This window comes from Marmota marmota, unplaced genomic scaffold (assembly GCF_001458135.2).
Source record: "Marmota marmota marmota unplaced genomic scaffold, marMar, whole genome shotgun sequence".
NCBI classification, from domain to species: domain Eukaryota; kingdom Metazoa; phylum Chordata; class Mammalia; order Rodentia; family Sciuridae; genus Marmota; species Marmota marmota.
In genome coordinates this window covers 51,432,101-51,446,299 of record NW_025999900.1, presented here as the reverse complement: position 1 = coordinate 51,446,299, position 14,199 = coordinate 51,432,101, and the positions used below count along the sequence as shown (strand labels likewise).

Sequence of the window (14,199 nt, the reverse complement as noted above, 5' to 3'; positions counted from 1 at the left end):
AACAAAGGAAACTTCTTCTATTAGATCATCTGGAAAATCATATATATGGGGGTTATTTGTGCAAACTTTGTGAATATTAATTTGTTCAACATTTAAAGCTTGAGAGGAACAAGTCTACACAAGGAGGGACATGCCTTGTACTGTACTGGAGGTTTCACTGAGGCAGGTTAGGTTCAGTCATGTGAGTTCATTTCAGCAAGGCCTTTGCTCTAAATGAGCTCAGCCACCTAGCAAAAGCAAAGCATTCGGGGGAAATGTAGACCCACACTGAGCCTACTATAAACATAAAGGTAAGCACACACCCTAAATCTAGTTCAGAAGAGAAAAGAGTAGATAAAGCTTTCTTTGGAAAGAGTAGAGAAAGCTTCAGAAAGAACTTGCGTGTCAGGCTTAGACGTTTAGACTTGACCACATGAGGAATGGAGAGTGATGCTAACACAGGAAAAGGAAAGACTCAGGTAACCAGTGTACAGGTCAGAGGTGGAGAGACGAAAGGGATCCACTAGGTTTCAATACAATGGCCACAGTGGGACAAATGTGAAAAGGCAAGAAAGACAGAAATTCTTCAAAATGCATGAATGGGACAAATGAAGAAGAATGAGAGGGAGTGAGAAAGACAACTTGAAGCGGTGGTTGGAGCAGCCTGTCTTGTTCTGTAAGAAATGTGAGTTGAGCTTGAGGGCAACTTCATCGAGAATGAATAGTTCAATCTAAAACACTCTGACACTGAGGTCCAGAAAATCCAAGTGAGTTCAGCACTAGAAATTGGGGAGAGAAGAGAGACACCACAGCCCAGACTTACCTTTTGCAGATGCATGTGGTCGAGACAAACCTAGCCATTAGTTCAAGCAGGAGCAACACTGGCATGTCAGGTTTCTCTCATATTGTCTGATCATTTTCCAGCTACAAAGTCTAGCAAATGTTTTGATTCTATGCAGTACATGCCAGTAGACAGAAACATCACAGAATTTCCCATCAATCCCAACAGAGCTGGTGTTTCCATGGGGTGGTAGAGCTGGATATGGACCCCCTCTCTAAACTGCTCCTGCACCTGGGAACTCACTGCCATCACAAACAACCCTACACTAAACCCATGGACTCCTTAAATGAATCCAGACTGAACCAGGTCAGAAATGGACCACAATCACTTCATGACAGATAATGGGGATGTGGTAACAAAGGAACCTAGAAGTGACAGAAACTACATGCCACCTCGGGAAATGAAGAAGTTAAGGAATGGATCATTTAATTTTGGCAGTATTATTAATTTTTATACATAAATACCATGGGCAAATAAGTGGAGGGTTTTAACTGCAATACTGAAGTTAAAAAGAAAAACAACTTTTGTAGGTGCAAAGATGAGTTTGTTGGTAGAAAGTCAAAAACCAAGGGATGGTCAAAAACCCACTTCAAGTTGGGCTTGGTGGTACACGTCTCTAATCCCAGAGACTCAGCAGTCTGAGGCTGGAGGATCACAAGTTCAAAGCAACTTAGGGAGACCCTGTCTCACAATGAAAAATAAAAAGTGCTGGATGTGGTGGAATGTCCCTGGGTTCAATCTCTAGTACTCCCCCAACCAAAAACAAAAAATCTACTTCAATAAGGCAAAAAGGTTCATGCCATGCTTATTTTCAAACCATCAATGTGGAACAAGCCTTTCCCAGTCCATGCCTGGGTCATTTTTTCACCCAATAGAAGTCTACCGCCTAAGCAATTACATAGATATTGAAGCAGTGAATCAGGCTATTTATAACACTGCCAATTCTCCATTATTCCCAGACTCCCTCAGAGGCTACATACTTTCTGCTATTATCTGCCCTCTGGTCATTTCGCTGTCCATTATCACCTCCACAGGGAAAAAGGGGCGAATCTCAAATCAATCCATTTAACTATGTATTAGTGTTGCTGGGAAAAGGGTGAAGGAAAATAATGGTGAACTGCCTCTATTATAAATGTAGTCCTTGATCACTATGCTTTACCCACAGACTCTCATTTCTGTTGAAAATGTGCTTTATTTTCAATTTAGGGGTTCTTTTCACTATTTCTACTTTACAGAAAGACATTAAAGAGACTCGAGAATATTCGTTCACTCCAAAATGGCAAAGGCTTCATGATGGTACCTTAGATAGTTATCTACTAGAAAAGTCAAATACGGAAGATGGACACCATTGAGTAGCTTTCCACTCATAATAACTGAACAGTGAGCCATCCCTTCTGGATTCCATTTTTAACTCAAAGACAAATGACAGTTGATGTTACAAACTATGTGGGGCTCATTCATCAAGTAAAAATAATTAATAAGAACTACAAAATAAAATAAGCAACCCCAGGCAATCTAGTTCAGCTTCCCTGTGTGTAGAATGGGACTATTCCGGGTATTTAACAACAGAACCCACCTCACAGGGGTTTTATGAAGATTTAAATGTGATAATGTAAATGAACTGCATAAGCAGCACTCTAAAAAAAAACCTGTATACAATCAATACCATTATTGTTAACCATTATCTTTGTTATTATCCTTATTGATTCTCTGGATGAGAATGTAGCTTTGCTAATACTTGGTGTCATTCAAGACAGAAGAGCACATTGTTTCTAAACAGTGTCACACATCAGCATTAAAAATCTGGGGTGGTGTGAGCCCCAGTGTTGAAAGATAAGTGGTTTCTTAAACACCATCTCAGGTGTTAGTCCCTGTCTTTCCTGCTATAGTAGAGAGTGATGACAACGTATGGACAGCCAAGGAAAGGCATATCAAAATACACTCTACCTTCTTCTATACATTTACACACTGAAATTTTTGCTGAAAAAAAAAAAAGAGGGGGACTGAGATGTGTTTAAGTGGTGCTCACCACCTACGTATCACCTACACAGGAGCCATCTCTGGCCAATAATTGATAATTCACCATGAGAGTAGCCAAGTTGTTAGAATTGACTTTTGGTCCTCATGAAGGACCTAAAGCCCAACTTCTGTAACCATCATGATTAATGGTTAAATCATATTAAACTACATAAATTTAGAATGTACCATAACCTTCTTGTGCCCTTCAATTTGCCCTCATGGAGACTAATGCATCCTTCCCTGTGGAGACAGAGCGATTAAGGAGTTGGGATTTCTAGTCTTCTTTTCTCTTCCTTGGAGGATCCTGGCTCCTCAGAGATCTCCATCAGGAAAAGAATATGCCTAAGTAAAATAAATGAAATAAAAACAAAGAGCACAACAGAAAAAGCAAATGCACCAATTTTCACAAGTTTTTGCTCTGCTCTCTTCAATTTTGCTACGGCAGATTCATAAAATTAAAGCTATGATTAAATATTTAAAATTTAAATTTTAAAGTCTGCAGAAGGGGGAAAAAAATACATCTGTGTGACCATCTACTTAACTGACAGTTTTACTTGGTGCCAAGAAAGATAGAACATGAAGCAAAATTATCTCTTCTTTACACAAATCTATCCAGTGTGGCATGTGAATTATCTCATGCATGGTTTGGATTGGGTTAACCAGCAGCATTTCTGAACTAAAATATATAGAGTAAAGGAGAAAGGTAGTAACTACATTTCTTCCTCTTGGGCAGCCCATCTGTATTGATGCAAAAGCACTTCTGAGGAAGCAGTCCCTCTCCCTAGACTATGAACATCTTGTCTTCATAGCTGGGCTGGTGCGATTACACATTTATTCATTCAATTACATTTATGCAGACCGTGGTGCAATGGGCACATCTGTTAGCACCAGAGAGACAGAATGAATAAGTCAAAGTTCATGGAGTCTAGTGGGAGAAACAGACATGTAAACAGATACATTAGAGGACAACATGAACAGGAAACCAACCAAGGTTTACAGAGAATGCTGTAGAAGCCCAGAAGAGGAGTGGTTCCTTCTGACTGGGAAGGAAGGTGGTGGTATCCATGTGGGACTTAAAAGAAAAAGATTTTGCCAAAAGGAGTTTATGTTCTATGGAAAGAATAAAAGGCATGGGAAAGGCTAAGAATTAAGAGAGTCATGCCTTACCATCTTTGGGATGTGGGTACACTATAGGGAACAGGAGTTTGGAAACAATGTCTGAGTGCTAGTTTGAGATGGAGACAGTCAAAGATCTCACATGACAGGATACACATCTGGATAACTTTATCCATAAGGACAGGGCATCCAAGATGCAGGTGACTGAAGAACATTATGTAATTTGCATTTTTTTTGTTCTTTTAAGGAAATTGGGAATGCAAAAACATTATGATAGTTAAGGGGGTTCCCAATAGTGGGGAGACCAAACTGGAGACTGTGGTTGCCAAGAGTGAAGCAGCCCTGAGAGCTGGCTCCTTTGTAGGTTCTTTTCTAGAAGAGTAGAGTTAAATTGAGCAATATTTCCTAAGTGGCAAAATATACCCACAATTTACTCTGAGAAATTCATAAGTGACTTTCAACTAGAAGATTATAAAATCACTGAATCTCTAGTTCAGAGAAATATTCTAAAAATTATACAGGTCAGTGATTCCCGATCTCAGAACTTTCAAGAATCCACATTCCTGGGCTCCACTAAAGCCTTAGTAAGTCAACATCTCCAGTTAGGGACCTGGAACCTGTATTTTTAACCATCTCTTCCTGTTAATTCACATAAATGAATGAACTCTGTAGAAGGGGGATTGCAGTCTGACCCATCAGAATTCTTGATAAGCAGGGATAAGGGTTTTTACAAGAGTATCCCAAATACCTAGCACAAGGCTTAGCTTGGTAAGGACTCAACCTTTGTCAAATCCTCAGCTACAACTCAAGACTTGAACGGATGTCTGCCTGGCATTCCTTGGAGACTGAGGTTATTAGAATGGAGTTTTAAATTCCATTGCTGTCAGCACTACTGGACTTGTTCCTTACCTATTTGGGTAAAAGAAATGTTTTTTTTTAAAAAAAAAAAAAACATTTCCCAAGGAATTTTAATCTCTCTTACATTTTCTAAAGTAGCAAAACAAGGTCTTATTGTTTTATGTTGAGTTGAATGTTGGTTCAGAAGCTACTTACTAAGATGTTAACAGCTTATAAAGTATACTCAAGTGCCTGCTTCTTGCTGTTCCAATTTGATTAATTATATGTATTTATATTACATTATATATCATGCGATCTTAACAGGAAAAGCTACTGTATTTGCCAACTTGGAGGTCTGGGGCATGCCTAACCTCGTAATAAATAACATTTCTAAATCAAAAAATTTACAGATTCACAATGTAAAAAAATAAAAAATAAATTAATTTCAATTATTGATTAGAGTGCAGAAATTAAACTAATGCATACATGAAATTATAAGGATAAATTAAAATTGTGCATTTGACCAGTGCATCTAGTACTGTACTTGTTCAGAAGTGTTTGCTGCAGACATAGTAAGATGCTCCTTTACTGAAATTAATTGAAAATTACCTTCTGCAAGAAAATACTTCCACACTGGGCTGATGGAATACCCAATCGCATCATTCCAACTCTATCGTCTATCATTACCCAAGCAAGGTACAATCATTCTGTAAGGACAGAATAAGTGTTAAGTAAGTGTAACAATAATTTATGCATTAATCTATAATAAAATATCCTCATGACTCTGCCAAGTGAATTGTGTGAGGCAAGGTGTTTAAAATTCACTTTGATAAACATCTCTGTACTTTGGCAGAGACGTCATAACCACAGCTCACTATGCTCTGAGTCCCAGTCTAGACGTAGGACTCCTTGCAGGCTGCAGGCACTGGTCATCAGCATTAGGTACATTTCTTCGAGTTATAGTGCATGGGGACAAACCTCTTAATTAACAACAATTGTGCTTTTAGGGAACAAAAAAGTCCAAGTTAGGCAGAACCTTGCTGACCCCCCTTTCCGAATCCCCTCCTGAGAGGAACCTTGTTTCCATCCTCCCCTACCTCATGCATGCCAAGCCTGCGCTCTACTGCTGAGCTACAGCCCCAGCCCTGCCCACTTTCTATTTGAAATGGCAAAGACTAAGAGACATTTAAATTGGGGGTCCTGTTTATAAAATGAACTAGACTTCCAGCTAGCACTGGAACCTGGAGGATCCCTCTTCAAAGGCAGAGTTCTTTGCACTAATCCTATGAAATCCTGGCACACTATCAGGGTTGACTTCACTGTCTTCAATCATGTATGAAACTGCCACGGAATTAGGTTTTGTGTCTCCCCCCTCACTGCTCAGCAGCCTCCTGCTGACTATGTGCAGACTCTCCTGTCTAGTCAAGGTCATCCATGACTGGAGTCCCTGCCTGGTGCATGCTAAGTGCCACACATGGTCTCTTGAATGAAAGCCGAAGCTCTCTTCACCATGTGGTATATGGCTCCTGATTCTACAAGAAGGACATCTCTGACCAGGCTCCTCACACAAAAGTATCATTTCTGATATAACTTCATGTTTTTCTCCATTTACATTGCCTACAGCCTATTTGGAGGAAAAATCTTCAATTAAAATTTGGATTATTTCATTATTTTATGACAAGCAAGGAGATATGGGCTAAATTAGCAGCACCTAGGTTTGGGGTAAAACAGCAGTCCTTCCTCATAGTACTGAATTCTTGGATTTGTGCATTTCAAAGATACACATACTAATTCCCCAAACAGTTGCCTACAGATTCTTCTCATTTCATTGGGTAGAACTCTTCAAAGTAATAGAAAACACTGTCTTTTAAAAAATATTATCATAGCATTCCACACTGCTGGAACAAAAGGAACTTAGATTAATTTGACCAAACTCTGTAATTTTTCATGTTAAAATGTATTTCTAGGGCCATGTACTTTACAACGTATTACAAAAAAAATTAGTTAACTTGAAAAAGAAAAGCAAGCTTCAGAACTTTGGCAAATAGCAAATCAGAAATGGTAGCGAACACTGTTAATTACAGATTTATATTTCAAATCACTGAGTAAACATGCATTCTGACCAAGAATCATGATCTAATCATGAACATATATTTTATAAATTCACATTTTATAAGTGCATGTGTTTCTGAAGCCTTCAACAAAACAACAATAAAATAATTAAAAACTAACATTTAGAAACACTTCAATATAAGCAAATTAACAACATTAAGCAAGACTACATTTGGAACACTCAAAATTAAAAATGTCTCAGATCTGACAATTGTAAAAATACAAGTGAACAAAATACACCGAAATAAACTGTAAAGAATTGGCCTACCAGGATTTAGTGACAGTAACAACATCAAAATACGGCCTAGCTTTGGCATATATGTTGGAATTATAATAAATCTTATCTTTCCATTTACTGCTAAATGAAATGAAAGAAATTGCCAAAGTGGTGGTCTTTTGGTACTAGTCTGGTTTATTTTGCAAGATAATTTTTTTTTAATCATCATAGTTTCTACTAATGACATTGCTTTTACAAAAGGTAACTTGAATGGCTAAGGTTCAAACTTGGTCAAAAAGAAAAATAAGCTTCAGTCAGGGAATGTTAATGGTTTGATCCAAAATAAGATCCTCCATGAAATCCATGCTTGACGAATTTGGTTTCCATCAACAAGCCAAAGCTTCAAGAAGGAAAGTTTGGCCCTTGAACTCAACTCACCCTAATTACCCTTTATCCTTGGAAAGGATGCCTGCTACAAAATAGAGCAAACTCACAGAAGGAGAGTACCCAGCATTAAATCAATAGGGGGAAAAAAATGATGCCAAGGGCCACCAGACAAGTTACAAATTGAGGGAAACCCCACTCACAAGAACAAAAGCTCCTGAAGGGCAAGTACTGGGTCGAGGTTATAATCCTAATTAGATAAAGCTGAGCCTGTTTCAGCACAAGACAATCACGCAATGATAAACACCATCAACCTGAATGAGGCCTGCTTTTGAGAATAAGAGTTTGCATTGTTACTGAGGCATTTTCACACACATTAATCTTATTTGACCCTCAACAACTCTGTTGAACTCTGCAAAGGGGAAATTAAGTCTCCTGGAGATTAAGCAATTCATACAAGGTCAAATAAAGGAAGGCAAATAAAGGAAGGCTGTGCTGACATGAAAATGCAGATTTTCTTTTCTTTCCTCTAAAACAATTTCCTGTTTTTCCCTCCTCACCAATGTGAATCTGCAACCTGTATACGTGGTAAAAATGGTAGTTCATAACCCACTTGAATCAAATGTAAGAAATATGATATGTCAAGAGCATTGTAATGTTTTGAACAACCAATTAAAAAAAAAGGTCAAATACCTGCATTATAAAATTATTCAGAAGAGGCAAACCTGTATTCTAATGTAAAATATAATGTTTGAGAAAGAGTTAAATGCTACTATTTTTAAATCTAAACATTTCTATGATTGCAATATTTTCTACTATTTTAATAAAAGTACCCAACTCTGATTCTTTGGGGTAAGTATATAAAGAATGAAGCTTCTTTCCAGAGGCTTGGAAGGCTGAGGCAGGAGGATCGCAAATTCAAAGTCAGGCTCAGCAATTTATGAGGCCCTAAGCAACTGAGCAAGACCTTGTCTCAAAAATAATAATAATAATAATAAAATAAAATAAAAAGGGCTGGGGATGTGGCTCAGTGAGTGGTTAATCACTCCTGGGTTCAATCTTCCGTACCAAAAAAAAAAAAAAAAGAATGAAACTTCTAAACTGTAAAACTGTATCTTGAGAACTCCATATCTTTGTAATAAAAAAGTAAAATAAGTGTTAGTCATCAAAGTCTGTGCAGTCATTTAGCCCTTAGCTTCTTTGTGGCTCTAGCAACCCAGTTGGAAGTCAGGCAGTTAGGGCTTTCTTGTACCAACTCACAGAGTCAGATGGAAGATATGAGTGAAATTGCTTGTCTGAGAAGTGGAAAACATAAGCACTGGGTTATAAAGAGTATATGAAAGCATTTTTAAATTTGTCTTAAAAAGAGTTCCCTGGAACCTCTGTGGCCCATACTTATCCAAACTATTTGCCTTCATCTCTCACCTCCCCTTTATCTAATATATATGATAGGAATCACAACTCATCTTCTCTTTATCCCATATTGTGGTTAAGAATCACAATTCCCTGCATTATTTCTGTCTAATTATTTGAGTCCAACTGTGGGAGCAAAGTAAGAGAGAAAACTAGCACAGACACTGTTTTGACACTGGAGTCTCATGAAAGTGACACTCCTAGGCAGCTGGGGCTGAGAGTGACACCAACATGTGAACCTATTTCAGGACTGATATGTGTTCAGTGTTTTCCATCCAGCCACATGACCTCTGGTGACTTCAATGGACAGTCTATTCATGAACTGATTTTAGGAACTGCTGCTCTTGTACTCCCCATTAAAGGTAGTTTCAGTGTTCTGAGGCCTAATAGCATCTATGAACTTTGGGACCTGATATTTTTCAGTGGGTTTAAATCCCAAAGCCCTCAGGTTCTTAAAAGGTTCATATGGAAGATTCTTTTATCTGTATCTTGAAAGCTCTAATAAAGGGAACCGAAATACAACAATATGAGCTGTGGACTGAGGAGAACAGAAGACCTTTTTCCAAGTTTCTTGCCTATTCCCTTAAAAGCAACCTGAGGAAAGTAAGGGAAAAAATAAAAAATGTTAAAAAAAAATTCAGTTCTAATGAACACCTAATGGTTAGCAGCTCCACGGATTTATTTTGTGAATGCCTCAAAAGAGGGCTGAGATCTTTAACCATTAAGCTGCCAGAAAAAGTATGGCCTTCCTAGGCATTAGCAGAATAAGTGAGCAGTGTTTGAGAATCATGAATGTGGCCTTTTGACTTCCCAAATTATATCAGGATTTTTTCTTTGACCTTCCCTTACTGCAGATCGGTAACAATGACACTGCTTTGTTCAGGTGAATCGGGACACATGGCACTATACACTTTTGCAGAAACACATCCCACATTAAATTAAGTTAGAGGCGGTATTTGAAAAATAAATAAATAATGAAGTTCCAATTCACTGCAAATGGTACGGGAGGCCAGTAAGTGGGAAGCCTGCAAGAGAAGGACTTCTTTTAGAAAGATGCTTTACAGGACTTTTTCTGCATCATTAACTCCTCTGGAATCCTGAACATAGCATGATGAATTTCCCTAAAAAGTAGCTACTGTTTAATTTTCAATCACTTCAAAGAGCCACAGTAGAAGGAATCAAAGAAAACCAAAAAGACCAGTGGATGAGAAATTCACCAAGGGAGGAGGGGGGAAATAAAGTTTCTAACAGATTTTGACCATGTACTCAAAATACCACTGATTATTTTGCTAATACAGTGTTTTACTGTTTCACCCGACTGAAATAAGTCTCTGTATTCATCAGAACACAGGATATTTTTATTACAATATTTGTGTCATAGCCCTTAAAAAAGGAACATACTTAAAAATTTGAAGAGAATTTTTGTCTGATAATGGCTTTTGGTGTGTGTGTGTGTGTGTGTGCGCGCGCGCGCACATGCATATGTGTGTGAGTGCATGCATGTGTGTGAGTGTGCGATGTGCGCGTGAGTGTGCGATGTGCGCGTGAGTGTGCGATGTGCGCGTGAGTGTGCAATGTGCGTGCTCATGTTACTATAAACAGATACTTAATTAGAGGTAGCTTATTACTGAAAGGAGTGACAACACACTGACACTCCTACTCCTCTCTCCAACAATATAGTCTTGGAAGAAAAATATAATTTCACAAAAGCAAAGAACTGTGGCAGGCAGGAAAGGCAAGAAAGTTGGCGGAGGTACTAGAACGGTTGCTTAACTTCAATAATAACAATAATTGGTCTTTAAAAATGTCTTTTGCGTAAAAACCTGCCCAAGGGAAAAGAAAGAAAACCTCCTAAAAATTCCATATCCCCAAATACCACTACATCAAAAACCATCTGGAAAATGTCAGATAATGGTATCCGCCCACCCTAGAAATTCAGTAAACTTTGTCTTCAGTTAGCATTTAGAATAATCAACTAGAATTGAAAATTCGATCGGAAAACCCTCCAAAGACAAAGCAGGATTTGGAATCCGATTTTTAAAAGTCTCCCTAAAAGGACCATCTGTTTATAAATACTCTTCTCACACTCTACTTTGTCCTTGATCTGTACCACAAGTTCACAGCAGAAGCAGACTGAATTTAAAGACATACATACGGCTACTATGAAATCTAGTTACCACATATATGTTCTGGGCTGGTCTCAAGTTTCCCTTGTTATGTAAGCACTTAGGGACAATAAAATTTCACTTATATGCAGCAGCATTGTGAGTCCCAAAACAACAGTCTACCCGGCCGTGCAATCCTCTTACTGGCAATGGATAGCACTGGGGTTTTATTTATGTTGATCATATTGTCAGTGCTCTATGGAATAACCATTTAGTGGACTCCGTATTAGTCCATCATATTTGTATTGCTGCTACTCAATATCATTAGCCATACTGAACTCCACATTAGAAAAATCACATTAGAAAAACTGAAACATTCAGAAAGAACTAGGAAACGGGTGGGTTTCCCCCCACATCTGCAGACTGATGAGAAGAAAAACAATGAGTATTCACTTCTCGCAGATAGAGGTCACTAATGGACTGGATTTGAATCACTGTGGCAGAAACCACATAGTTATTAAAGCAATCTAGTGAAAAATGAACTTAAATTAAAAATAAAGAAAAGATACCAAAAGACGATTATCCAGAAAGGTGTGACCTGAATTCAAATAATATTTCATCACCTTGACCTTTCTTGAATCTTCTAAACAGAGAGCAAAACCTAAAGCCGCTTGGCACCCTGGCAGTTTTTTAACTTCAGAAGCTGCTGATGGCAGAAGCAGCAATTCTTCCTGATAAAGTAAGGAGCTGAAAAGTCAAACTAGATTAGATGCTCACACTGAGTCTCTACAGAATAAGGCTTCAAGAATCAGACATACTTGAGCCTTTCCTGAAACCCCAGGTTCAAACTGGGAAAATATAAAGTTGATTTAGGGAGACACGTATAAATACTAAATCAAACTCTCCAGCAAGCCAGAATATAAATGTAATAGGGCATCAGAGAGGGTTCAAATTAGATCCAGCCGGTTAAAGTCTCACTAGGATAAGAACACATCAAGAAGCCTGGTATATAGGAAAAACCTGGGGACCCCAGGGTATCTATCCCAGCATGTTGTAATTTGGGAATCTACTTTCTTTTGTTAAAAGCATCACCTGGAATTTCTAAAAATGCAATGAAACTATCAAAGTGTTAGGACACAGCAATTTTTTTTTAAACTAGCATTCTTTCCATGCTAGGTTTGTAATGGGTTCTGTTACAGTATACCTACCTAGTCCAATTCTTTTTACAATTTCATATACCTACTGGCAGAGACATGGAATCATGTTTAAAATCCCATCTTCCAACCTCCTCCAGTCACAGATATTTGCAACTCAATGAGATAGTATGGCACTGCACTGTCATCTGTGATTATTAAAAAATTAGATAGTTTAACCCTATCTTGTTACAGATTTTCCAGGAGAGCTGGAAGAGAGATTGTGTTTTCTGGAGTAATAACATTTTGTGGGAAAAAGCAACTTTTCTTGGCATGTATATTTATCATCCAAACATTGATTCTCTTGCAATATGGTAACCTGCCGATTATCCCTATCTGGCACATGTTGCTTAGAGATTGAAATAATAATAATAATCCAGTTCTAACATTTCAGACACTGACCTAAATTTTTACATCCATACAACAACTAAATATATCCCTGGACAGATGCCAACCTGCATTCTATTTACCTCAAATGTTTGGGGGATCCTTTCACTAGAGATTTAATAAGGTCATACCAGTTAAGTCTATAGACAATCTAAGTCATTATATGGGAGCTAGCCTTCATATTAGCTTTTGGCTGGGGGAAGTTAGACATAATAAATTTAGCAATAAGCCTGTAAGCAGTGGACATGCTCCAAAGCTCCCTGAAACCCTGTGTGATTAAAGAGCCTCCCAGCTGAATGGGGAGCAATAGCTCCCATTTAGAAGAGGCTTTGCATAGCAAATGCAGCAAGTAAAGAAATCTAATCAGCACCTTGCACTCCTGCATTTACACGGATTTGTGCCTTGCACTTACTTGATTAGCTTACAGTAAGCTTTACATGAGATTCCCTCCATTAAAATTAATCAAAAGCCCTTAGAGACTGTTTTCCATTCAAAGGAGAAAGCATGATGAGTTTCCAGGTGAATTAATAATGATCATAATAATAAAGACGATAGCAGCAGCAAACGTTGAGGTGCTTTCCAACTCAAAACTCTATGGGGGGTTTGAAGTAGGCATTGAGAAGTTGGAGCTGGAATCTTTTGGCTCTGAGAATGAATGGCAGCTATTTTCTCATTTTAAGTAAGGCCAGCCACTGTTTCAGAGACATGACTACCTTCTCTTGGGCCCACAGCCTCAGTGCACCCACGCGGCCACTCAATTCCCTGGCACCATCGTGCATCAGGCCATTAAGAGGGGAGGGGGGGAAACTGGCCCCTCTGCAACCAGGAACCCTCTCCCTCTAAGACAGAGAGACAGACAGACACACACACACACACACACACACACACACTTACTGAAAATTCACATTTCCAAAAACTAACCCGTTTCATCTTAGCCCCCTCAATGAAAATGTGAGTTCTAAAGTTCCTATTATATGAAGCCAGAAGGTGAATGGAAGAGGGGAGGACTCCAGGGATGTCAAAAGGGAAAGAATTTTGCCTCTTTGCAGTCAATTTGCACACACCTCCCCATATTTGTTGTTCTGAGCAAGCAAAACCAAGCAGGCAAATCTGAGTGGGCTTGAATTTCTTTCTTTCTTTCTTTTTTTTAAAGATGCTAAATAGGGGTGAGAGGTTTGAGCGGGCGGGGGTAAGTGAAATACATCAATCATTTCCCTGGATTGAGGAATACTAAAAGCCCCTGGATTCACTTTCCAGATTTCCAAAGAGCCATACAAGATGAGGCACCATCTGGGGCTGAGGGTTATCATTCACTCCCAGGGGCATTTGCGCCGGGCACAGCTGCCCATCGGGCACATATAAGATCCTAGCGCTAGGTACCCATCCCCGGAATCTTGAACTTCATCTCCCTCTCACTTTGACCCAAACCTGGCGAGCGCTAGGAAAGGGTCTGAGAGAAAGCAGAGGGGTACAGAAAGAGAAGGCTGGGGAAGTGCTTTACCTGCGAAGGTTCTCGAGGTCTCCTTCCAACCCTGGTGGTAATCCCGCTCAGCGCTGCGCCCTCCCCAAGATCCAAACTTTTGCTTAGTCCTCCGG

General features: G+C 38.9%; 1 protein-coding gene across 3 annotated transcripts in view; it reads right to left on the bottom strand.

The window, feature by feature from the left end:
• Flrt2 (fibronectin leucine rich transmembrane protein 2) overlaps positions 1 to 14,199 on the bottom strand; it is an 89,100-nt gene that overhangs the window by 71,410 nt on the left and 3,491 nt on the right. The window contains exon 1 of one of the 3 annotated variants that reach the window (XM_048799134.1): positions 14,105 to 14,199. The exons of the other annotated variants lie outside the window; for them this stretch is intronic. The gene's annotated coding sequence lies outside the window, so the exon portion shown is untranslated. The remainder of the gene's footprint in view (positions 1 to 14,104) is intronic. 3 annotated transcript variants of the gene reach the window in all.